Source organism: Quercus suber, unplaced genomic scaffold (genome assembly GCF_002906115.3).
Source record: "Quercus suber isolate HL8 unplaced genomic scaffold, Cork oak 2.0 scaffold_413, whole genome shotgun sequence".
Classification (NCBI taxonomy): Eukaryota; Viridiplantae; Streptophyta; class Magnoliopsida; order Fagales; family Fagaceae; genus Quercus; species Quercus suber.
Window position 1 is genome coordinate 563,167 of NW_027069864.1, and position 26,094 is coordinate 589,260.

The following is a 26,094-nucleotide window of genomic DNA, read 5'->3' on the forward strand; positions in this document are numbered from 1 at the left end:
TGTGTGTGTGTGTGTGTGTGTGTGTGTGTGTGTTTTGGGATCTATGTGCTTAACATTTTTATGATTGAGAGATGATTTTGAGAGTTCAAAATGCTGTTTGGATCATTGATTGAGTTGCATGCTTAATTGCATTCATATCTGTGTTTTTCTCTTCTTGGAAAGCTGTTTTTATGCAATCTTGACAGCTCCTTTACACCTCTCGACACCTGGCTTATCCATCGAGCTCTTCAATTTTTTTTCATTGCAATCTCGACATCTCTTAATAGCTAGGTGGATCGATCAAGAAATCTCTTGTCTCCTCGATAGCTCCTCGATCCATCGAGCCTGTTTTGTTGTGGACACCTCTGGACACCCCTCGATAGCTGCATCTATTGAAGTTTTTAAAGCTCGACACCTGTCTCAACACCTCTTGACACCTTGACCTGCCGAGAATTACTAAGGTTCTATATATAGGTTCAAACGCGATCCGGACTTCATTTCCTTCATCTCTCTATCTGTCTGTGACTGTTCAACTCCCTAACATTCTCTTCTCACTCTAAACCTCACTCCCTTGTGTTTTTCGACCTTAATCAAGTTCTTTCTCACTTGGTAAGTGTCTAAATCACTCATTTTCATGCATTTCATATTTTTTTAACCTAAGTTTTTGGGATTTTTGGAAATTTTGGGGTTTTTTTTCAAAATCAAAGAGGTTTTTGCAAAATTTTTGGGATAGGTTTTGAAGATTTGATCTTAAAAACTTCATGCATTGTATTCCATGTGCATTATAACTATATTTTCATGCATTTAGTTGTGTGTTATATATGTTAAACTGTTTGTGTACTGGTAGGTTTGGATTGGGCTGAGCCCATAATGATTTTAGTGTTGCACGTCACATGCTTATGCATTTTCATGCATACGTCCTTTACATTCAATATATTTTTATATATTTGAACTATTTTTAGGAATTTTCTGAGTGTTTCCTTCTTCCCCCTCACTCTCTAGTTTACGTTAGTGCATCAGTGGCACCTAAAAGTAAGTCTGCTTCGTCTTGGAACCCTCTTCGTTCCGAGGCATCGTCTTCTTCTGATCTTACCCCCTCTTCTATTCGGTTCCATGATAAGGATGCTCGACAGGACTTCTTAGAGAACTTCTCTAGATGAGGCATTCATTTAGAATGCCGAGTCATCTTGTCTGACTTTTTCGACATTGACCTACCCACTGTCATTTGCAGTCGAGGTTGGAAGTTACTATGTGACATCCCAGTCACCTGTCCTTCTGTGCTGATCTAGGAGTTTTACTTCAACATGCATGAACTGGATTATTTTGTACCTCTTTTTCATACCCTCGTTAAAGGTATGCGTATAGTGGTCACACCAGATATTGTATCCAAGGTGCTCCACGTCCCGAGAGTAGAGCATCCCGACTACCCCGGTTATGAACGACTAAAGACTGTGTCCAAAGACGAGATGATTTCTACTTTTTGCAAGCGCCCTTCTGATTGGGGTGATTGTTAATTTACACCATGTTCGACCTTTGCTAAAGGTCCTAGATTTATGAACATAGTGATGACATTTGTTTTGTATCATCTTTCTCACAATAACTCTATCACAGAGCCTCGTGCTTGATTTTTGTTTTCTTTTCTTTAGCATCTCACTATAGATTTTCCTTCATATTTCATTATTTCCATTATAGATGTATATAAGGATATGGCGACCCGTGATAAACTCATCTTCTCTTCAGCTATCACGCGGATTTTACGCCATTTTTCTGTTCCTTTTCCTTCGTCTAACTACTTCTCCATTATGTGTGCCATTGAGTATGCTACCATTAAATGGAGCGTGGCACAGTTTCGTTTAAGGCAGTCTAGTACGACAGCTCCTCCCACTTCTTTAGCTTCATCCACCTTCGCTCCCTCTACTTCAGTGGGAGGTATGACTCTTGATGCGATCATGGCATAGCTTCAGCGCATGGATGCTCGCCTTGGTGGCTTTATGGAGTCTCCCTCTCCTCCTCCCGAGGCATTCAAGGACGATGGCGGTTCCGATGATGATGATGATGATGATGATGAAGATGCTAGCTCTTCTAGCTCTGACAATATGTCTACTTAACACTCTTACCCTTTGTCAGTCGTGACAAAAAGGGAGAGTAGTTTTGGGTTATGAGAGTAGTCATAGTTAGAGAGAGGGTTAGTATAAGAGATTTTTATTAGGGGGAGTGTGTTTATATGAGGATGTAGTGAGGATTTTATGTATCTTTTTCTTTTCTTTCTCTTTTAGATACATTATTCATGTACCTTAGATCTTGTGATCATATTGTGATAGCAAACCTTGTACTTCTTTATATATATATATATATATATTTGAGGTTGTTATTACAGTTCTTTCACCAATCTCCATATATTGTTTCTTTTCTTTCTTTATACACATATTTCTTATTTATTGTATGCAATCTATTATTTCTATTTCACACAAAGATGCCTTGATGAGTTTTGTTTAAAGTGTTTCAGAAATATAGGTTGTTAAAGTCTTTTTTGTCATAGACTCTCTTCTTGCAAAGTTTTTCAAGAGTTTGTGTTAAGATAGATTTTATTGCATTCAACAAGTGAATATGAGTTGAGTGATTTATAACTTCTCTCATATCTCATTTGTTTGTTGTGGTTTTGTCACAGATTGTCAAAGGGAAAGATTATTAGGACATATGTGATTCACTTATTAGGAACATATATCACTATTTATGTAATTGGCTAATCCTTTGACAAAACGCACTTTACTTATATTTGGGTAGATCTAGGATGTCTTTAATACTTCAAGAAACTTTGTTTCAAGATCAAGTGTTGAAACCATGCAAGTTTGTCCAAGATTCAAGTCTGAAAAGTGCCTATCATTAAAGCTCGACAGCTAGCCATCTATCGAGTTTGAAGAGCTATTCCAGCCCTGTGGCTCAACAGCAGCTCGACAGATAGGACATCTGTCGAGATTTATGAAACTCAGAATTTCTAATCTGTTTTTCATTCAATCCGTGATTGTATATTTAAACTTTCTTTTCTCACAACTCTAGACATATAAAAAGATTATTTTAAGGGCTGTAAAAGGTGGAACAAATTGCACAAGTGTTGAGCAAAGTTTGTTCAAGCAAATTATGATCGAAGACAGAATTTGCTTTAGTTCATCTTTCTTGTAAAGAAGCTGCTGTGTTTGTGCACCGTAGGGTTTTGTAATCAATGAGCTTCTCGATCTTCATTGTGTGATGAACTGAAGAACTTTGCAGCCAACAAACTTCTCTAGTTGGTGATTGAAGTTGTGTACTGGGATCCGCGCGATCGATTAGTCACGTACAGGGAGCTGTGCATCAAAAAGAGAGATTGTCACTACAAAACAAGACCAATTAGGTATTGGTGTAAAAGTTCAACTATAGGTTGGTATAAAGTACTGGGATTCCTTTACTTGTAACTACTTGTTGTGATAGTAATGGATTCTCGAGAGTGGTGACCTTAAAATCACTTGATGGGATTTTCGCCGTGTAAGTTTTCTCCATTTGTAAACAAATCAACGTATCAATTTATTTTCCGCAGCATACTTGGTTTAATTGGTGATTTGTTTGTGCTACCATGCTTATTGCATGTTAATTTGATTAATTAATAAACTTGACTAATTAATCAATTAATTTCATCACAAGGAGTCAATACGTTTTTGGCCTATCATTATGTATTTATTTTTCCTTTGACATAATAACTAATGGACTATTATTCTTTTGTATGTCAAATTTTATTTATAAAAGATAAAGAAAAGCTTTCATATTTTATCAATGTCTTTTAAAATTTCATAACCTATAAATGAAAAAAAAAAAAAAAAAAAGAGTTGAAAAAATAATAAATAAATGAAGAAGCAAGAATTTTATTCAAAAGAAAACAAAACATTATCATTACCTTTAAAGTGATACAAAATGATTTTTAAAAAGTTCAAATTCTTAGGGAGTGTTTGGTAAGTAGTTTAAGTAATGTTATTTGTAGTTTTTTGAAATACTTATGGGTAAAAAAGTGTGTGGAAATGTGTATAATGTTGTTTAAAATGTGAAAATGTTAATTTGAGTGAAGCTACCAAATAGGCCATTAAAGTTTATCCTTCTCCAGAAAAATTTATGCATAAATAATAGGGGTAATTATACTCCCCTCTCTTAAGGTTTAGGGAAATGACACTACACCTCAAACCTGAATGTAAAAAATACTCCACTTCTTGAGATTTGAAGAAATTTGTTAGGACATATGTGTTTTCACTTATTAAGGACATATGTCACTTATTTATGTAAATTGGCTAATCCTTTGACAAAATGCACTCTATTTGTAATTGAGTAGTTCTAGGTGTTTTTAATACTTCAAGAAACAAGGTTTCAAGGTTAAGTGTTGAAGTCATCAAGTCTGTCCAAGAAAAAGCAAGTTGAAGTGCAATTTCATTAAAGCTCGACACCTTCTCGATAGCTACCTCGACACTTGTTATCTGTCGAGATTTATAATTTCAAATTTCTGATTTGAATTACTAATTTCAATTAGCAATTGAGGTTAGACAAAATTGTAGCTAGAAATAAAAAGGGATACACCTTTAATCTTAAAAGGATTATATCAAGGGTGAGTAAAGGCTTTACTAGTGGCTTAGGAGGTATCCCATACATGTTATACAAATCTCTCACAAAGACATTTCTCAAAGTGCTAATGTCACTGTTGGAAGTTGGTCAGCTCAATACTCCCTCAAACTCACACACGAACACAAAAAACACATAGAAAATTAACAATATTTAACTTATAATTTCAGTTACATTTATTATATAAACTCCATGTATTTATAAACTATCAATGTAACTTCTTTAACTTCTCACATTCATTCACCCAATTGTTATTTAATAAATAAAATTTCAGTTACATTTATTATATAAACTCCATGTATTTATAAACTATCAATGTAACTTCTTTAACTTCTCACATTCATTCACCCAATTGTTATTTAATAAATAAAATTTCAGTTACATTTATTATATAAACTCCAAACTTGTTTTTTATTATCAGTCTTAGCAAAGTGTATAGCTTATAAAAGGTGTCGTATTTGAGTGATTTGGTGAGTATATCAGCAACTTGATCACGTGCTTCACAATATATGTGGATGCACTCTTGAATAAAATGAACCCTCGTTTGCTTCAGTCATGAGAATTAATCTAAATTCTATGCAAGAACTACTATTGACTTATTATCCTTAAATATCTTTATAGCTCTGCTTCCAATGTGTGCAACTCCTTCAATAAGCTTCTAAGTTAAATCTTAGTATACAGTGATTGTTGAAAGATTTAAAATTTTTAGTGAGTTTTAATTATATAGGAAATCTTGTTTTATTATTAATTTAGGACAAATTTTAACTATAAAATTGGTTGTAGCCTTACACTACAATAACCTTACTTAATATCTTTTTATTGGAGGTGAATTTTGAAAAATTCACCATTAGATTACATCTTCTTATATTCTCTATGCTTGCAAAATTTCTAGAAAATTATAGATCAATAACTATGTCATCAATAAATTATTTAAATTACAAGTTTTTGTAATTTAAAATTATATAATTACAGGCGGCTGCACATTGAAGATGGATGTGTGAGCTATTGCGGCACTTTCAAGCACTGTTATTGGTAGCATCACTTTTTTTTTTTAAATTTTATTTTATTCAGGAATGACCTATTGTGGCGCTTTCTAAGTGTCGTAATAGGTCAGATCTATAGTTGTATTTGTTAAAAATGAGGTTTTAAAAATAAAAAAATTATTCAGTTGGACCTATAGCTATGCTTCTTGAACGTGGCAATAGGCCCTATCCAAAAAAACGCAGCTAAAAACACTTAGAAACGCAGCTATAGGTTAGTAGTTTAAGTTACATTTCTTAAAAACATGGCTATAGGTTACTTGTAGCTACATTTTCCCAAAAAAATAAAAAAAAAGGTGGCTATTGCTCGCGTTTTTAATAGTGTATACATAAAATATAAGCTTATAGATCATACAGTAAATAATATTTTATTGACACAAAATTTGAGATGTGTTTAAGAGTGTAAAAAACATACAATTCAATAGTTAGATTTTTTAAATATGTAATAATGTTTATTTTATTAATTAAAGTTATAGCTTAAGACTACAACTGATTTTGTAACTAAACTTTGTTCATTAATTTATTGGATATTAGTTAGTGTTGAACTATAACTTTTGTTTATGGGAGAATAGTCAAGAAAATTTCTATTAATTTGTTATGGAATTACTTTAGAAACCAATTATTGACCTTATGTGACACCTTATTCACTTGTTAGCTGAAGCTTATAGGTGTATGGTCATTGTCATGTGCCTAAATAATACATTAGGTTCAAAGCATATTAGATCCTCTCCTTAACCGGCCATATCCACATCCTCAACTACTTTGGCTTTTCTCATGCTCTCATTTCTTATTCAAGATAAGCTAACTATATGACTCACTCTAAAATTTATTGCTTCTTCTTGTACAGTCTTTCTTCTTGGACTTGTAATGTGAGCTAGCCAATAGTCATTAACTCCAAGTTTTTGACTCCTCAATTGCACAACAATTTATACTAATGATTAATAATTTTTCCTACCCCATATTACAAAAAACTCTGCTTATAGTGGCTTTTTTTAGTGGCGTTCATAAAAAGCGCCACTATAGGTACCCTATAGTGGTGTTTTCTAAAAATGCTGCTATAGGCTTATCTATAGTCGTGCTTTGAGAGCTCTATGGTGGCATTTTAAAATACTGAGTCTATAGTAGCGTTTGCAAGGGCCTATAGTAGTGTTTTAAGAATGTCACTATAGGTCCCGAGTCTTACAAGGGCCTATAGTAGCATTTTATAAACGCCACTATAGGTCCTAGAAAAAAAAAATCCCAACCCCAAAAACAAATTTAAAAAAAAAAAAATTTGGGGACCTATAGTGGAGTTTTATAAATGCCACTATAAGTCTTGGGTCATTCAAGGGCCTATAGTAGCATCCATGAATGCCACTATAGATTCTTTATAAATAAAAATTTAAAAAACAAAAGAAGGGGGTACCTGTGGTTTGGGTGAAAATCACTTTGCCTACCCGTGGTTTGAAAAATGTCACTTAACCCACCTGAGGTACGTTCTGTTTGTTTTCCGTAACCCAACTCTGTTAAAATCAGGGGTAAATAGGTATTTTTGCTTAAATTTTATGTCTCCCTCCTCCCAAAACAAAAAATAGCACAAAAATGCAAAAGAAACAAGATCAAAAAGTGGTATTTGTCTCTCTCTCTCTCCATTCACACAAATTTTAAACATGAAGAACATACCCTCACGGCACCACCACCATCACCACCGCACACTGCTGTGTTAAACCAACCCAGCCACCAACTCACAACCAACCCACGGCAAAACCCACCATCGATTTTCCACCAACCATGATCCACCATCAAACCCTTATGGCACCACCACTCATTGCTGTGTCAAACCAACCCAGCCACCAACTCACAACCAACCCACGGCAAAACCTACCATTGATTTGCCACCAGCCACCACCACAAACCTAGCAACCATCAATCACCAATCTGCCACCATCCATGATCCACTATCACAAACTCAGCTACCATCAACCATCGATTAACCACCATGAACCCAACCACGATCCACTACCAAACCTATTAACAAGAAAAAAATTAAAGACAAAATCTAGCAACCTAGACCACAACCACGATCCACCCATCAAAAACAAAATAAAAAACAAAATCCAATAAACCACGGCCACGATCCACCCAAAGAAGGGAGGCATGGCGGCGAAATCCAGCAACCTAGTTACCACGAAACCCAGACAAAATCCAGTCACACCACCATTGACCCACAATCCACCACAAAACCAACCAAAATCCACTGCCATAAACCCACTACCGCAGCCAAAATCCACCATCAAACCCACAAACCATTAAACCCGAAACCCACATTAAACACTGCAAAACCCATGGCTTGGGTTGGCGAGAGTGAGGAACTGAAGAGAGAGTGAGGGTCGGCAACAAGTGGAGGAACACGTTTGGGTAGGGGAGTTGGGCCGGTTTGTCTGTGGGTATATATCCATGACTCTATTCACACAATCTAAGTCATTAAGTCAATGATGTTGTATAGGTTGATCTGGGTTTTATTTTTTGGGTATGTTCTTCATGTACCAATTTTTTTATCTTGTTTCTCTTGTATTTTTGTGTTATTTTTTGTTTTGGGAGGAGAGAGATATAAAATTTGAGCAAAATACCTATTTATCCCTGATTTTAACAGAATTGGATTACGAAAAATAAACAAAACATACCTCAGATGGGTTAAGTGACATTTTTCAAACCACGGGTAAGCAAAGTGATTTTTGCCCAAACCCTTGGGGGGGTTATGTGTAATTACCTCAAAATAATAATAATAATAATAATAATAATAATAAAAGCCCAACAAAAAAAATTTTTAATTAAAAAAGGACATATAGTGGCGTTTAGGTCTTATAGGGGCCTATAGTGGCGTTCATGAATGCCACTATAGATCCTTTAAAAAAAAAATCCCAACCGAAAAAAAAAAATAATAATTAAAAAAAGACCTATATTGGCATTCATGAACACTACTATAGGTCTTAGGTCTTACAAGGGCCTATAGTGGCGTTCATGAACGCTATTATAGATCCTTTAAAAAAAAATCTATAGGTCCATCCCTATAGTGACGTTTATAAAACATTGCTATAGCAGCATTTTATGAACAGTACCATAAGGTATGACCTATAGTGGTGTTTCTATAAGACGCTACCACAGATCTATAGTCACAGTACAATAGTGACGTTCATAAACATCACTATAGAAAACGCCACTATAGACCCAATTTTTTGTAGTTGCCACAATTATTATTCAAATTGTCACCATATCTTTTTCATTGATTTGCTACATCAACACTCTTAAAATATAATCTAAAACTGGTTCAAATTCGTTCATGTGCAAGTTTTCAAACTCGTTTCTTAATGTTTTAAAGAATCTTTCATGCTTGCCTGTATGAAGTTTCAACTTTCTCTAGCATGGGTTCATCCAATCCCTGATATATCAACATAAAAGCTTATCGATCCTTTTTTTGAACATTTTGCAAGGATTTCTTTTCAATTGGCATCAAAGATTATTCATTTTATGACTTCACATAACTTTTTAACTCTTTCTCATGGATCTTGGGAACTAAGTATTGCTTTTATTTGGTAAGCCGTGTTAACTAAAATGACACTATCCCATTTGCAATTTTCATTCTCACCACAGATTTGTTGCCCCTAGTACCACTTTATTGGATGTTGGTGGGCTCAACACTTCAAAATTACACACAAACTCAAAAGTCTCTTCTTGTACTCTTGGTTACAAATGCAAGGATGCATGAGATATACATAGCACACCATGCAAATGATAATTTCTACTATATTTAGGGCATGTGTCGGTATGGTTGTAATAGATCTTGTAATGAATTGAAAATTCATGTAACTTATTGCATTTAATTACAAGAAATAGTTATTCTTGAAATTAAAAAATAATTATTCCTATTCAAAAGGATTGTAATAAATGTTTTGTAGTATAAGTAACAACTTTTAAAATTAATATATTTTCTAAAATACAAACTTTTTATATGCATTTAACGATTATAAAAATAAAAAAATCATTAAAAAAAATCAATCTCTCTCTCTCTCTCTCTCTCTCTCTCTCTCTCTCTCTCTCTCTCTCTCTCTCTCTCTCTCTCTCTCTCTCTCTCTCTCTCATAATACACACACTTGTTATACAACAGGGATGTGAAGATTCTTTCTATGTCATTTTTATTAAAAAAAAAAAAAATTGATACTCATATTGATTTGAAAATGAACAATGATGTCAAATTTAAAAAAGTATTTATTTTTAAAATATAATTGTATAAGTAAGATACTTCATAAATATAAATTTGAATTTTATTCTAATTTTACAACCAAACATATAAATATGAATAGTTATTCTATTACAACATATTTTATTTCTAATAATAAAAATTATCATTCCTAGCTATCATAATACGAATTAGTCAATTATTATCTGTTATATAACTACCAATGAAAATTTAATTAAAAACAAATATAGCTTCTAACATCATCATATATAAAACACCTGCAAAATATAAAGGAAATAGGATGACTGTTTTATATAACTTTAATTTGCAGATAGATGACCTCGAACCTACGCCCCATATGCCTAAAGTCTGACAAATAGATATGTAACTACCAATGAAAATTTAATGAAAAACAAATATAACTTCTAACATCATCATATATAAAACACCTGCAAAATATAAAGGAAATAGGATGACTGTTTTATATAACTTTAATTTGTAGATAGATGACCACGAACCTACGCCCCATATGCCTAAAGTCTGACAAATAGATATGTAACTACCAATGAAAATTTAATGAAAAACAAATATAACTTCTAACATCATCATATATAAAACACCTGCAAAATATAAAGGAAATAGGATGACTGTTTTATATAACTTTAATTTGTAGATATATGACCACGAACCTACGCCCTATATGCCTAAAGTCTAACAAATAGAATAGCACTTCTAGCTAGTAAAAAGAATAGTACGGTGATAGACCCATCACCTTTCACCAACTTTTTTTTTTTTTTGAGAAGGACCTTTCACCAACTTTATTAGGTCACAATAAATTTTTCACAATTGTGTTAAGGTGATAGTGTGCACTTGGTATGCGGTAAAAATAATATAAGTGTAAGTTTGCATGAAAGCGTTACATTACAAATCATAATATGCTATTTTAAAAAGTTGTGAAAAAAAATTGTGAAATATATTTTATTTATAACATGATTGTTCACAAAGCAAATACATTCTGACATAAAAATAGAAAAGAAAATTTTACTATATGTAAATTACTAAAATATAAGATTAAAAAAAGAAATTTTAGAAGAATAAACAAGAATAAAAAGCTTAATTCTTTTAGTTATCTTGAAAATGTTCCCTATTAAAAATTGCTTGAATTTCATAATTCATGGTCAAGATAATTACTGAACGGTTTTAAACCCCTTAACCCAACCAAATTAACCTAGTTAATTAGCCAAGTGATTAACTTAGTCAAATTATGCAAATCTAGGTTAACACAATCAAACAATTATATCAAGAATATAAAGCAGCGGAAAAGTAAATAACACAAGATATGGTGACCCAAGAAGCCACAAGGTAAAAACTTGGGGAGGATTTGACCTAGCTATCCTCAGGGTAAACTTGAATTCACTATCTTGAAAGAATCGAAGTTCATACAAAAGGACTTACAAGCTCCCTGCTTGACTTCCTAATACTATCTACCAGTAGAACTTACTGACACGACCACGTGCAAACTCCGAATCCACGGACTCCTTCTTTCTTGGATCCTCCACAAGTTATAAGTACCCACGCTTGTTATTCTTTAAACTTCAATGGCAGCAACTGAATTGATCATCAAGGTATTGAAAATATCTCTACCTAAAAAACCCTAAAGGTACATTTGGTACACTGAATGTAGATTACATTAAGAATAGTAATCTTTATTACTAGGAATAGAAGACATTGTAATGGAATAACTATCACTATTCATAAGTTTGGTTGTTACATATGGAAAACTTGTAAAAGATGATGTATAAGGAAATTTTATATTTTTGGAAATATATTAATTTTAAAATCTATTATATACACTAAGGAATAACTATTACATCCATCTTAAAAAGGAATAGTTATTCTTCAATTTAAAGAATAATTATTCCAATGTAATAACTAATCCATGTAATAAAGATGCAACCAAATGACCGAATTGATATTACACATGAATAATTATTCCATTATAGGAGCTATTACAGCGTACCAAACATACGCTAAGTTTATGTGAAGGAAAGCTCTTCAAAGATCTCACAAAAGATTCACAAAAACTACAAATTATGAGCAACAATACAACCAGAGCAACTCTCAAAAACGTGGCTAGGGTTTTGCCTTATATACCTAGGGCAAACATAGAAAACCCAAAACATTTAATGAGGTAGGGCTGAGTTGGAAATTTTGCAGAAAAACATTCTGGCCGACTTTCGATCAATCGAGTTTAACTTTCGATCGATCGAGCCAGGCCGAAATGCACCAATGCATCTGTAGCGTGCCTCTCGATTCCAACTTTACATAAAATATACAACTTTGAGCAAGCCTAAACAAGATTAAACATATTGTTTTGATCATGGTTTGCAAACATTACACATTAGAGTTCTAAATACATCAAATCCTAAGTCTTTAGAACCTAACAAACTCTCCCTTTGGCAATCCGTGACAAAACACAAATTAAAAGCTCAAAGTTTACAAGTAAAAGCCCTTTACAAAAATAATACTCATAAACACAAATTCAATCATAACTACTATCCATCAGTTGCAAGTGTAGACAGAAGCTAAATTGAATCAACCTGTATATTCCTGAAACACTCAACAAACGTATAAATGCATGTGTGACAGAAAACAGTAAATCAACAGAGATGACATTCTTGTATGTTTCACACAACACATAATAAAGACATATATCAATGAATAACTCATAAATATAAATCAATAAGCAGTGAACACAAAGAAACAAGAATCATGTATACCAAAAACAAATGTAACTCTCAAACACAATGTTACTCCCCTTAACATGAATAGCCCCAAAAAAATGATATACAAGGTGAAGCACCTAGATATAATCTGATATCTCCACTAGCTCTGCGAAACAAACAAAATACTCCCCTTAACTACAAAAACCCCTCTACAGTGTCAAAACTACTCCCTCTTTTTGTGACGGAATACCAAAGGACAATCATATGCCATCATCAAAAGGAGGTGGTGAGGGTGAACGAAGATGTGCTAAGTCGGCTCGCAAAGCACGTATCTCGTCAAGCAAGTCCACCAAAATCTAACTATAAGCCGCTGAACGGTCATGACAGTCTCCAAGGTACCACGAATATCAAAGTCATCCGAAGGAGGTGAAGGAACATCAATAGCAGCAGCATCACCAACAAGATTAGGAACATCCTCACCAGCAAGACCTGTAAAAGAAGAAGGAGGAGGAGGTGTGCTATCAGAAGGCTCAGACCTAGGGTGTTTAGAGCTAGCTCGAAGATGATCAGCCCTCTGTCTAAGAAAAGACGCAGTTATGGCGGCAATAACATGAACGGGCTCAGAAGAAGGGAAACCACCAAGATCAAGATATAACAAAATCCTATGAATAAAAATAGGATGGACAAGGGCATGAGAGGAAGATGAATTCCTATAAACATCATTCAAAGAACGAATGAACAAATGAGGAAAACTAATAGGAGCATCAGTAATAAGAGCATATAAAAAGACACATCGCTTGAGAGGAATGGTGTGAAGATGAGAAATGGGCCAAATAGAATGACATGCTATCCTAAAAAAAAGATAGTGCAACTCAGATAGCTCAGCAATGGTGATCCTAGGATCAGAACCCCACTGGATAGAAAACCCAGTGATGTAAGACATGACATCACTCAAAGGAGGAGACTTATCATAAGGGTAGAAAGGGTGCTGGACCAAAGGTACCCCTAGAGCATCAGTCACTATAGTAGGAGTAATGGTGTATTCTACGCCTCGTATCCAACTCTTTACCAAAGTGTTGGAATCATAGACGCGAATAGAGATGTTCGAAAAGAACTCTCTAATCAGGGTAGCTGGAGGAGGAGGATCAGAAATATCCAGCAGAGGTAACCAGCCCTGACGCTCAAAATTTTCCCTAATGGCAGGATCAAGCTCATCTAACAAAACAGAACGCTCAGCCTAAATCTTTCTCTTAAGGTTTAGCTTCTCGAAAATCTCTTGGTTTTTCTCACTCGGAAACCTCTCATAGTCAAAAGAAGGTAGGGGAGGTGAATGTGAGGGAACTGACCTATGAGCTCTAGTCTTCCTAGGCATGGTGCTAAGGAAAGGACAAAGACACAGAGATAAAACCAAAAGAACACAAAAAAAAAAACACAAACCAAGGACAGACTGCAAGTTAGCACAAATAAAATATAGAACAAAAATCTATATAATGCATGAATAATTACAATGTCATTATGCATGTACTAATGCAGTAAACAAAGTTCAAATTAAGTTCAATTTCACAAAATTGGCTTGAGCATAGAGTTTCTAACAAAAAAACCCAAAAATTTGAAAAACCACTTGAATGTTTTAAAACAAATTGATGAATTGACCATCACACAGGGTTGAAAATAGATTAGAATGACCAATTTCATCAAAACAACAAGTCAATTTTGTCAATTGAACCCAACTGAACAAAATCCCAAAATCGGATCAATTTCAAATCCTAGAATTTTCAATTTTTCACAAATAGCAAAATTGATCAAATTATCCAACAAAGATCATGTTAATAACATCATAGGAACAAAACCCAATGATCAATTTCAAAAAAAATGGCTTGTATCATCAAAACCCCCAAATATGCATAGGTTCAAAATCCCCAAATTAAAATGCATGAAAAATGCATGAAATGTGAAAATAAAAGCAAAAAGAAGGGTAAAAGAGTCTTATCGGTATTTGGAGAGATAAACCTTGCAAAAAGAATGATAAAAAACGACAAAAATTTGAGGTGGAGCCAAGTTCGAATCGAAGAGAAAGAGAGAAAAGTTAAAAACTTTTTGAAAAAGTGTTTTGAACGAGTCAGAAACAGTGTTTTTAAAAACCTGATTCGCGATATTCGATTGATCGAAAATTACATTCGATCGATTGAATCAATCCGAGACTTTTAAAAAGAATTTAAGCACATTTTCGATCGATCAAAAAACAGAATGGATCGATCAAAACAGGCAGAGGCTCACAAAATTTTGAGAAAAAACACAGTTTTGAAAAAGAATAAACACATTTTGGGCACAACTCCTCAAAACATTAAAATTGATGAACAAAATGCATAAGTATGAGATGGAATGCTTTTTCAAAAACCTAAGTTTTAATCCCAGTTTCTTCAAAGAAAATTTCAGTCATTCTCCCTTTAAATTCTCAAGCCAAAAAAAAAAAAAAAAAAAAATTTACAGAATATTCAAGGTATTTTCAAACTTGGTTGGTCAGACCAAAAACACACACAATAACATGTACAGTGTTTAGCAAATAGTAACTTGTGTAGTGTGTGCAACTAGCAAAAACTTGAGATACATATGAGGTGATATGTGAATAGCAATCAATTACAAGTCTACAAAATTCATCACATAGAATTCAAAAGAGACTATATCACCTAAAGAGTTACATCATATAACTTTCACATCTCCTAGAACATAAGTTTGCAATCATATAAGTTTCTTGAATTTTGCCTTATAATGTACACACAGATTTTAGTTATGTGAATTGGCATCAAGCCTAATAATACACACCAATTTTAATTATGTGATTTGACATTAAGCCTAATAGTACACACCAATTTTAAGTATTAAGCAATTAACCGAGGCTACACCTTATGTTTTTTTTTGTGCATGTGCTACATGAGCACAAAATCTTATGATATGCACTAAAGTGTTCATGATTGGCTAGTAAACAGTGGTGAGATGGTTATTTATACCTTTCTCAAAAGGATCAAGTCTGACAGTCAAATAACATGTGACTTCAAGATTAAGACAAAGTGATAAACACCGTAAACATCTTTCCCACACAACATGCACTACAAAACTTCAATTAGTAAAGTGCAAAAAATAAGCTCATCAAAGCGAAACAAGGTACACAAGACATGTTATGTGTAAATAAATTGACCAACCTTGTTTTCAAAAACCAAGAAAAATAATGCCAAAACATTATTTGCTTTCCTCTTTTTTTTTTTTTTTAATTTAAAAGAGGAAACAAATAAATCCTAGAATGAAATGCATGAATGTTATGCAATGCAAATCCTAGAAACAAAAAAAACACAAAAACTAAAGAACAATGGTCACAAAAGAGTAGAGCAATGAAGCACAAGGATCATGTCAGAAAGACTCAATTAGAACGAGTCTTTTGTATCCAAAACCTTTTAGATGCACCATGAGCATTGGAGTTCCTATTCATATTCGAGTGATTTCCAACTCTAGGATTGGAATAAAGGTTTAATGCCTTTACCAATTCACCAATGAGTGCCATAGAATCTTGTGCTTGAGGCACAAACACTTTTGGTTTGTTTGCTCTCTTATCAACTTGAAGCTTGTAACAGTTAGGACGAATGTGTCTAGACTTTCCACAAAAATGACAAACCCAAGCAGGTTTACCATGCATTTTGTCCTTAGAAAGGGTAGACTCTTTAGGTTTAGACTCTCCCNTTGTTACCAAAAGTTTTAACTTTATCAAGTAAGAGCATGTTCTCAGATTTCACATGGTTCAAAAGATCATTAGCATCAAATAATTTAACAAGCAAATTTTTCTTTTCAAGTTCAAGAGAATCAATTTTCTTCAGGCCAAGTTCAACATTCATAGCATCCTTTGCAGCAATTTTGCAAAGTTTATTATAGGCTTCTTGAAGATCTGTATCCTCAGAGAGTTCCTTATCAGAAGGGTTCTCTTCAACAGACACGATTTCGTTGACTACAGCAGTAGCAGTGAAAGCAATAAAGTTTCCATCCTCGTCACATCCAGACTCATCATCAGAAACCTCATTATCACTAAGGGTTACAGCCATAGTTTTGCCCTTAGACCTCAAGTAAGTAGGACATTCAGATTTAACATGACCATACTCTTAACATCCAAAACACTGAGGACCCAAAGAATTGTTTGAAGATTGACCAACTTTTTCTCTAGGTTTTTCAAATTTATTAACCTTAGTGGATCATTCTTCCTAAAGTTTCTAGGTTCAGCAGTGTTTGTATCTCTTACCTTTCTGTTGTTATTCCTAAGAAAGTTTCTAAAGTTCTTGGAAAGGTACGCAATCTCTGTAGCAGAGAGCTCATCATCAAATCCACCAACCTCAACATCATCAACTGACTTAAGAGCCATTGATTTGGATTTGCTAACTTTGGGCAGGTCTAACTCATAGGACTGAAGAGATCCTACAAGCTCATCAACAAGGATGGAGTCCACATACTTGCTCTTAGTGATGGCGGTCACTTTGGGTCTAAAGTCTTTAGTTAAAGATCTAAGAATCTTCCTAATAATTTTAGGTTGATCATAGATTTCACCCAAACTAAACGCAGAATTAACAATATCATTCAATTTAGCATAGAATTCATTAAAAGATTCATCATCAAACATTCTAATACTTTCAAATCTAGAAGTTAATTGTAGCAATTTATTGATCTTAACTGCCTTTGTGCCTTCATGCACAGTCTGGAGGATTTTTCAAGCAGTGTGAGCGACCTTAACATTTGAGATTCTCTTAAATTCCTCCATAGAAACAGTATTAAAGATGACATTCATAACTTTGCTATTGAAACCAGCTACTTCTTTTTGAGAAGTTTGCCATTTACTCACAGGAGTAGTGGGCTTCTCCCATCCATACTTAACGGAATTCCAAACCCTCTCATCAATAAATTTTAGGAATGCTTTCATCTTTACTTTCCAATAAGCATAGTTATTCACATCAAAGTGAGAAGGAACAACAAGAGAGTATCCATGTTCCATGACAATAGGGGTCAAGGATCAGCTCAGAGATCAAAAAGATCTACAGCAAGAGAGCTACCTGCTCTAATACCACTTGAACGGTTTTAGACCCCTTAACTCAACCAGATTAACCTAGTTAATTAGCCAAGTGATTAACTTAGTCAAATTATGCAAATCTAGGTTAACACAATCAAACAATCATATCAAGAATATAAAGCAGTGGAAAAGTAAATAACACAAGATATGATGACCCAGGAAACCACACGGTAAAAACCTGGGGAGGATTTGACCTAGCTATTCTCAAGGTAAACTTGAATTCACTATCTTGAAAGAATCAAAGTTCATACAAAAGGACTTACAAGCTCCCTACTTGACTTCCTAATGCTACCTACCAGTAGAACTTACTGACACGACCACATGCAAGCTCTAAATCCACAGACTTCTGCTTTCTTGGATTCTTCACAAGTTACAAGCACCCACACAGCTTGTTATTCTTTAAACTTCAATGGAAGCAACTGAGTTGATCATCAAGGTATTAAAAATATCTCTACGTAGAAAACCCTAAGTTTATGTGAAGGAAAGCTCCTCAAAGATTTCACAAGAGATTTACACAAACTGCAAAGTATGAGCAACAATACACCAGAGCAACTCTAAAAAACGTGGCTAGGGTTTTGGTTTATATACCTAGGGAAAACATAGAAAACCCAAAACATTTAATGAGGTAGGACTGAGTTGGAAATTCTGCAGAAAAACATTCTGGCCGACTTTCAATCGATCGAGTCTAACTTTCGATCGATCGAGGTAGGCCGAAATGCACCAATGCATCTGCAGTCTCTCGATTCCAACTTTACATAAAATATACAACTTTGAGCAAGCTTAAATATATTGTTTTGATCATGGTTTGCCAACATTACACATTAGAGTTCTAAATACATCAAATCCTAAGTCATTAGAACCTAACAATTATAAATAAATAAAGAGAGAAAACAACTTACGAAGGATAAATCTAACTTGGAAAGCCCTTAACTATGTAGAAGTTGTAAATATACTTAGGGATGGAACTAAGATTCGAACTTGAAGGGGCCAAATCTTAAAACCAAAAAAAAAAAAAAAAAAAAAAAATAAGAAAATAAAAACTAATTTCTATTTCATATTTAACAAAATACTACATACAAAATAAGTATTTTTTAAAAATTTCATATTATAAAAACACCAACAAAATATAACATACAAAATAAGTGTTTCTTAAACATTTCAACGCATTATCAAAATGAAAGTCGACGCTATTTTAAATCTCTAAAGTTGTCTATGATTGATTATGTACCAATTTTTTGGGGAGGGGGGGGGTGGGGGACGCATGGCTCCCCTCTGCCCTATTATAGGTCTGTCCCTAAATATACTAAATTTCTTAAGAAAATTATTTTTAAAATAATAAAAAATAAAAATTGGAGAATGTCATTTAGCAGATGGTGCTCCCTGAATCCAAAAAAAAAAAAAAAAATGGTCTCTCATTATATGATAGTTGAAATTTAAGATTTTATTTGGTTAGGAGGATGAAATATGTTGGAAAGATAGAAAAAAAAATTATTTTTTCACCCTTTGTATTTGATAGGAGGGATGGAAAAGGAAAATTAAAGAAATTAAATTACTACTATACCCTTAATATAGTTTGAGATAATAGGAAAATAGGGACAATTCACATCCTCTTTTAAACTCTATTTTCTTTCCATTTTAGGAAGATTATATTTTGTGGGCTTGGTGGAAAATCACCCACTCATTTTCCTTCTCCTCCATTTTCTCTCAATCAAACAATAGAAAATACATATTTTCTCCTCCTCTTTGTCTATCCTTCTCGTTTTCAAACTAACCAAATGTAACATAAGAGAGTAAACAACAAAAAATCAGTGAATTTTCTCTTTTTTGAATCTTATCTTGACAATTGATACCCAAACAATGAATTGTCTACAAAATCATCAATATATTCAGATGGTTCTTTGACTGCATCAAAGTTTTTGGCCAAAAGTTTTCAACTATCTTTAAAGGTGATCAATCTAGCCATAAATTGAACTTGGGAATTTCTGCATGAAAGAACTTGGAAATTTCAAAACATATATAGTGTTGAATTTAGGAATTTTAAAATATAACAAAGTGGCAAATTTGGTTGCACCATGTACAGAGAACTTTTGTTGATTACCCAACAGTCAACCAATTTTATTTCAAACATTTTGAATATTATTTTTGCTTCAGAGTATGAATTGCAACTAGTTGCATGCGTAACTCAGCACCTGTGTATCATTCTTCCAAGTAATGTGAGTTTTCTAAAAAGAACCTTGACCAATCAGCACGTGTGTAATAACTATATATATATATATATATATTCGAAGCTTTCGAGCTGACAAAGAGAGAAAGAAGAAGAACATATAGATCTACCATTCAGTTTAAACTATAAATCACAATATCTTACTATTGTTTTTTTCTTTCTTATGAATTATGATATATCTTAGTAAAATTCAGGTAGACTTAATTTTGCATGTTGATTATTGGTAAATTCTTCAAAGGCCTTTATTTTCATATGCTATATATATTTCCATTTTCTCAACTAAGGTTGATATAAATTAGTACCACGTTATAATTATGCACGTAGGTTACACAACTTAATCAAGAATTATATTTAAGCCAAAGAAAATAGTTTAATAATACAGTTAAAATGGAATAATAAATTAGATAGTTAAATAAAACAATAAATTTATTTTTTTTTTCGAGAAAAAAAAAAAGGGACTCGCGTGTAGCAGTCATTGTCCCACGCCCCATGGTACAGTTGGGTAAGCCCATGGGTACCACAAGCTCGAATTGGAGCTCGGAAACTCCGAACCCACGCACACCCCAAGCTCTATTGGTTTCTGGGACTTCTAGAAATTGCAATTACAGTCCTCATGAGAACTCGAACCTGGGATGTGGTGAAGCCTCAGCAGTCACCTACCAGTTGTACCACACCCACTGGTGGTAACAATAAATTTATTTTAAGTTAAAAGGGAACTATGTTAACAATTTTAATGTACTTATAATAAGAAACATGAAGAAATTATTTTGTACGATTTATAATATTTACATTAAACTAAATAATACAAGCACGACATGTATGACCTAACATTTATTATTACAAAAAATTATAGTGGATATATAATTAAAATATATATATATAACATAGATGGTGAAACTTCCTATATAAATTACTAAATCTATTAGTAGTAGAATTTTAATTGAATCAATACGTTTTTGAAATTGTGACAGTAGAGTTTCACTTGGAGCAAATATTTTAACTATTTCAATATATTTGTAGTGCATGACATAACATAAGGAGACAAGAATGATTTTTTTTTTTTTTTAAGGACATTCATCTGGTACAGTTAGATTGTAGAACACAAATTTTATTATAATAGTATTTGATGTTATAAGATTTGAACATAAACTTATATAATATCTAATATTATTATGAAAGTATTGGTCATAATAACTAACTTTTTATTATTATATAATTTCACAATTCTCATTTTCTTTACTAGAGATATTATAGTTCATATGGAATGATGAAAAGAATTATTATGTTTACTTAGATTTTAATTGCAACTTATGTTAAGACAGAAAAGAAAAGAAGAAAAGAATATGCATGCTAATCCACTAAAGTCTTTATAGTTCGTGAAGAAGAATTTCAGGGTAAAAATTCTTATATCTTTACGAAAAATGAATGATACTCTTTCTGGTGTATTGACTAATTACTTCAAGGTTTTTCAATATATGAACAGACCAAAGGGAATTGAAAATGAGTATTACTGGCCAGGGTGGAAATTTTGAGAATTTAGTCAATATAATGCAACTTGAAAATATGATACTGGTAGAAGAAAGATAAAGTCTGCATTCTAACCATATTTAATGGGAAAGAAATTCTAACCTTCGTTGAAAATAAAATTATAAAAGGAGGAAAGGACTGGATGAAAATGTTCGGATATGGTTTACAGTTCACATGTTTGTCATTAGGCTCGAAACCAAACTAAGAAATAAAACTTCTAAATGTTTTTCTAATTTTTACACAACTAAAAGATTTTCAATGACAAACCGACATGGTAAAAGAATTAGGTATACCACAATTTTACAAGCGAATGGTCATTCTAAAAAGATATGAAGTGGACCAGAATTTGAAATTGAAGTTCCTTTTCTTTCAAAAGAGGAAATGCAAATAGAAATTTTCTAGGATAGTTATGATATTGGTACCGGTCATTCAGGCCTTCCACACTGGGTTTGGGGCACTTTTAAGTTGCAAGGTCTATATTGACTTAAAAAGTGGACCTAACTCTCAATTTTTTTTTTTTTTTAAATTTTTTTTATGGCACTAGCAGGTAGGAAAAACGGGTTAGCCCGAGGTTTCCACATGAAAGGAAATTAGGGCAAGAGTCTCATTAATGTACACTTTCTGCCATCTTTGCAGTCCTATTAGGCCCATTAAAATTGGCTCCTTAGTTTGGTGGTGACTACATAAATATGTTCCTACATTTTTTCAAAAGGCTAGTTGTTGTTGACTTAGGTCAGGTTGCCCTCTCTATCTAATTCATTGATAGACAAAATATTTCATAAAAATAAAGGATAGAGAAAATATGAGAGATGGAGTAATACTATATAGTGTTTTGGTTACCATAAAATTTTCCAAATAATGGATTTCTAATTGTGGTTATTTGTTCATTTTTAGAGAGCTGAAATGACTATCTATAAAACCTAAAAACTTTATAATATTAATTAATTTTAGTTTCTAAGTGTTAGGATTTAAATATTATTGCTTCCTTATCCACATCACTGTCATACGTCTCCTAAAAGGTAGCAGAGATACTTCTACTGCATGTGTTAAATGTATCAATGCTCAATCCAAGTCAAGAACTAACTCCAATTCAATGCTAGTAAGGAAATCATAATTTTACTTAAATTGCAAGTCATTTAGACCTAGGATATATATAGCCTATTTTAAATACCCCTTAATAGGTTTACTATAATACAAGGTTTAATAAAGATGTTATCATCAATAGCTTTTTCTACTAGTGCGAATGTCATTTAGACCTAGGATATATATAGCCTATTTTAAATACCCCTTAATAGGTTTACTATAATACAAGGTTTAATAAAGATGTTATCATCAATAGCTTTTTCTACTAGTGCGAATGTAGGCCTTTAAGGCCAAATCATGTTAATTACCCGTGTAATCATTCTTTTTCTTTTTGCCTTCTTTCCTTTCTTCTTTATATTTTCCCAAGTATTTTATTATGATGCCATACTTATGTACAATCTTTTTGGACATAAATTCAAAGTCATATTTTATCTTTTCTAATAGGATGTGTGAACTTATCAAATCCCAAAATGTCAATCATGGAAAAGCGTGCATGCAGTTCTTGTTATCTCTAAATGTCTAAGGGTCTGTTTGGTACATGTATTTAAACACATGTTTTCAATTTTTAAATAATATTACACTTATTTTCACATGCTTTTTTACCTACACGTATTTTCAAAAAATATAAACAACGTTACTAGAATAACATTACCAAACGAGCTCTAAATAATTTAAATAATGTAAGATTTTAAATATGTTATTTTTCTTTAACTGTTGCATGTCTAGGGTTATTTATTTACCCGCTTAATTCAACAGTAATAGCATCCCACTTTCACTGGGGATAACGAATGCCATATAAGAGAATAGGGGTGTGCATGGATCGGGTTGGGTCGGATTAAGGGGATTTTTTGACCTAACTTATCATGGTGAGTTAAAAAAAAAAAAAAAAAAATTCAACCCATCACATAAGCCCAACCCACATGGGTCGAGTTGAACCCATGGGTTGGACAATTTTTTTTATTACTTTTTTTTATACAATTTTTTTTATAACTATTATTATTAAATTGAATAGAAAAAAAATATATCACACCTGCCACCTGAGTTGATAAACAAAATATACATTAATATATAAACTAATATTCCAACTCAATTATACATTAATATATGAACTAATATACATTAATATTAGCTTTTATATAGGATAGAAGAAAGAGCTGGTTATTTTAAAAAATATATTAATTATAATATATTTTAAACATATATTAAATATATGGGGGGGTCGAGTTGGGTCGGGTTTGACGTGTTTGAAATTTTATGACCCGAACCCAACCCAACCCGACCTGCTATCAAAAAAATTTTTGTAACCCAACCTAATCCACCACGCCCTAAAAACCGACCCAACCCGGCGGGTTGGGTTGGGTCGTTTTGGTTTTGGCAGGTTGGTGGGTTGGTTGCACACCCTTATAAGAGAATTGCTTCTCATTGTGTACTACAAATTATATATATATATATATATATAAATGTAATTTTCTAAACAAAACTAGCGTTTCCTTATGTTCTACCTTGGGAAGTTAAGTGTATTTATAATTCAATTACATATTTGTCTTGTAAATCTTCTAAGCAATTAGATTCAAATGAACTACAAAAGCTTCTCTTGTAATCAAAATCACTCTAGATTCTAAAGGAAAATTTCTCCCATTTTATCTCACCAGTCACCACCATGAGAAGATATTTGGTATCAAATGATACTATGTCAGCAATATCAAAATCCAATAAGTGTGAGACATGTCAGCAAAAAATAACTATTTCACTAACAAATAAAAGACATGTGTTAGTTAGCAATTATTTTTACACACATGCCTCTCATTTATTAAATTTTGATATGAATAATGCAGTACCATTTGATATAAAATACTTTTTCCACCACCACATATCATATTAATTTTTCTATTAATTTTTTTTTCTTCTAAGAAATAGATTATAGCATTGATTTTTTTTTTTTTTTTTACTTAAATTGCAACAGGATACATTTTGTCCCACAAACATATGCAGATACTGTCTTTTTTTACCTACAAATTGATATTGGGCTTCAACTTACGAGCTTTTGTAGAGATAGTACAAAGATTGGGCTCGATGACCTGCCTTGGGTTACGTACACCAACAAAAAAATAAATGTTGCCTTGGGCTAAACTTCATTGCAGCCCATGCTCATACCATGTCGACCTATACAGTTTGTTTGCTCGTATCCAGTGACAAAATTAGGAATTTTTTTGCAGGAAAAGTTAAATATATATATATATATAAAATAAAAGAAAAAAAAATCAATAAATAAAAAAATTCTTTATTTCATAAATTAAATTTAACTTAAAAAAAATTGTGTCTTATGTTCTTTCATGATATCAAAATAATTTATAATTAGTTATGGACTAAATTTGTTAGTAATCTCTTTAAATAAGTATAAAGCTTTTGTTTATGTGCAATTTGACAGAACTAAACAATTGAGGTATAAATTTTTCTAAATTCTAATACTTCAATAAAATAATTACACGTGCTATACTTAATCAAATATGATTATACAATGAAAAATAATCATGTTTCCTCTTAATTTATTACTAGCCTGCTCTGCATGTAGTGCAATGAGGCTCTTTTTTTTTACTTTGAGTTTAATGTGTAATTTTTTTAATTTGAATTTATCTCTTGTTGGTAAGGTTATAAAGAAAGGGACATTTAAGAAACTAAAATTTATGATTTTGAAAATGAGTAAACGGCTAGGTTTAGTACATGCTAATCTTTAGGAAAAAAATGTATTATGTGAGATATATTTAAATAGAGAGTGCGTCCTAATTTTTAGGAAAAAAATTTCTCCGGTAGTTTTTTATTTTTGAATTTTGTTGAATTACAATTTTAACCCCTATTTTTAATATTTTAGGAATAAGGATTATCTAATTAGATTAAGGGTATTTTTGAATTTTTTTGAAATCCGAACTAACTTTTAGAATCCTCTTAATATATAGAAATTAAGCAATGAATTCAATTATTTAAGCCAATTAACTAGAGTATGTGTTGAAATTAAAAAAAAATAGAGTATGTGTTTCTCAAAAAAAAAAAAAAAACTGGAGTATGTAGTCAAAATTAATATAGGCTAGTTATCACAAGCCAACATATCACCATATTATATATGTAAAGCAAAATATAATAAATAAAGAACACATGATATGATGATTCAATCGAAAACCGATGGAGAATCTCCTAAGAAAAAACCACCATGGGGTAATCCCAAGAAGGAGTTCACTAAATAGAATTGAAGTTCACAATATGAGATAAACCCTTAACCCTAGAATCTATACCCAATAGATGACATTATTGATGCAACAACACAATTTGCTCTAAGCCATTTGGACTCTTTTATTTTGAACACCTTCCATGAACTAGGTTTGTGACTTTGTTAAGGAGAGAACATCTTGGGGAGACTCTAATTGAGTAGTTAATATAAGATATAAGGATACCACTTATCCCAAATATTTAAACCTATAATTTTGAGCTTAAATGTGTTATATTAACCACTCACCCTTAATTATCATTATTATTTCATGTGGAACTTTACTTATGTGTGTATACCTAAC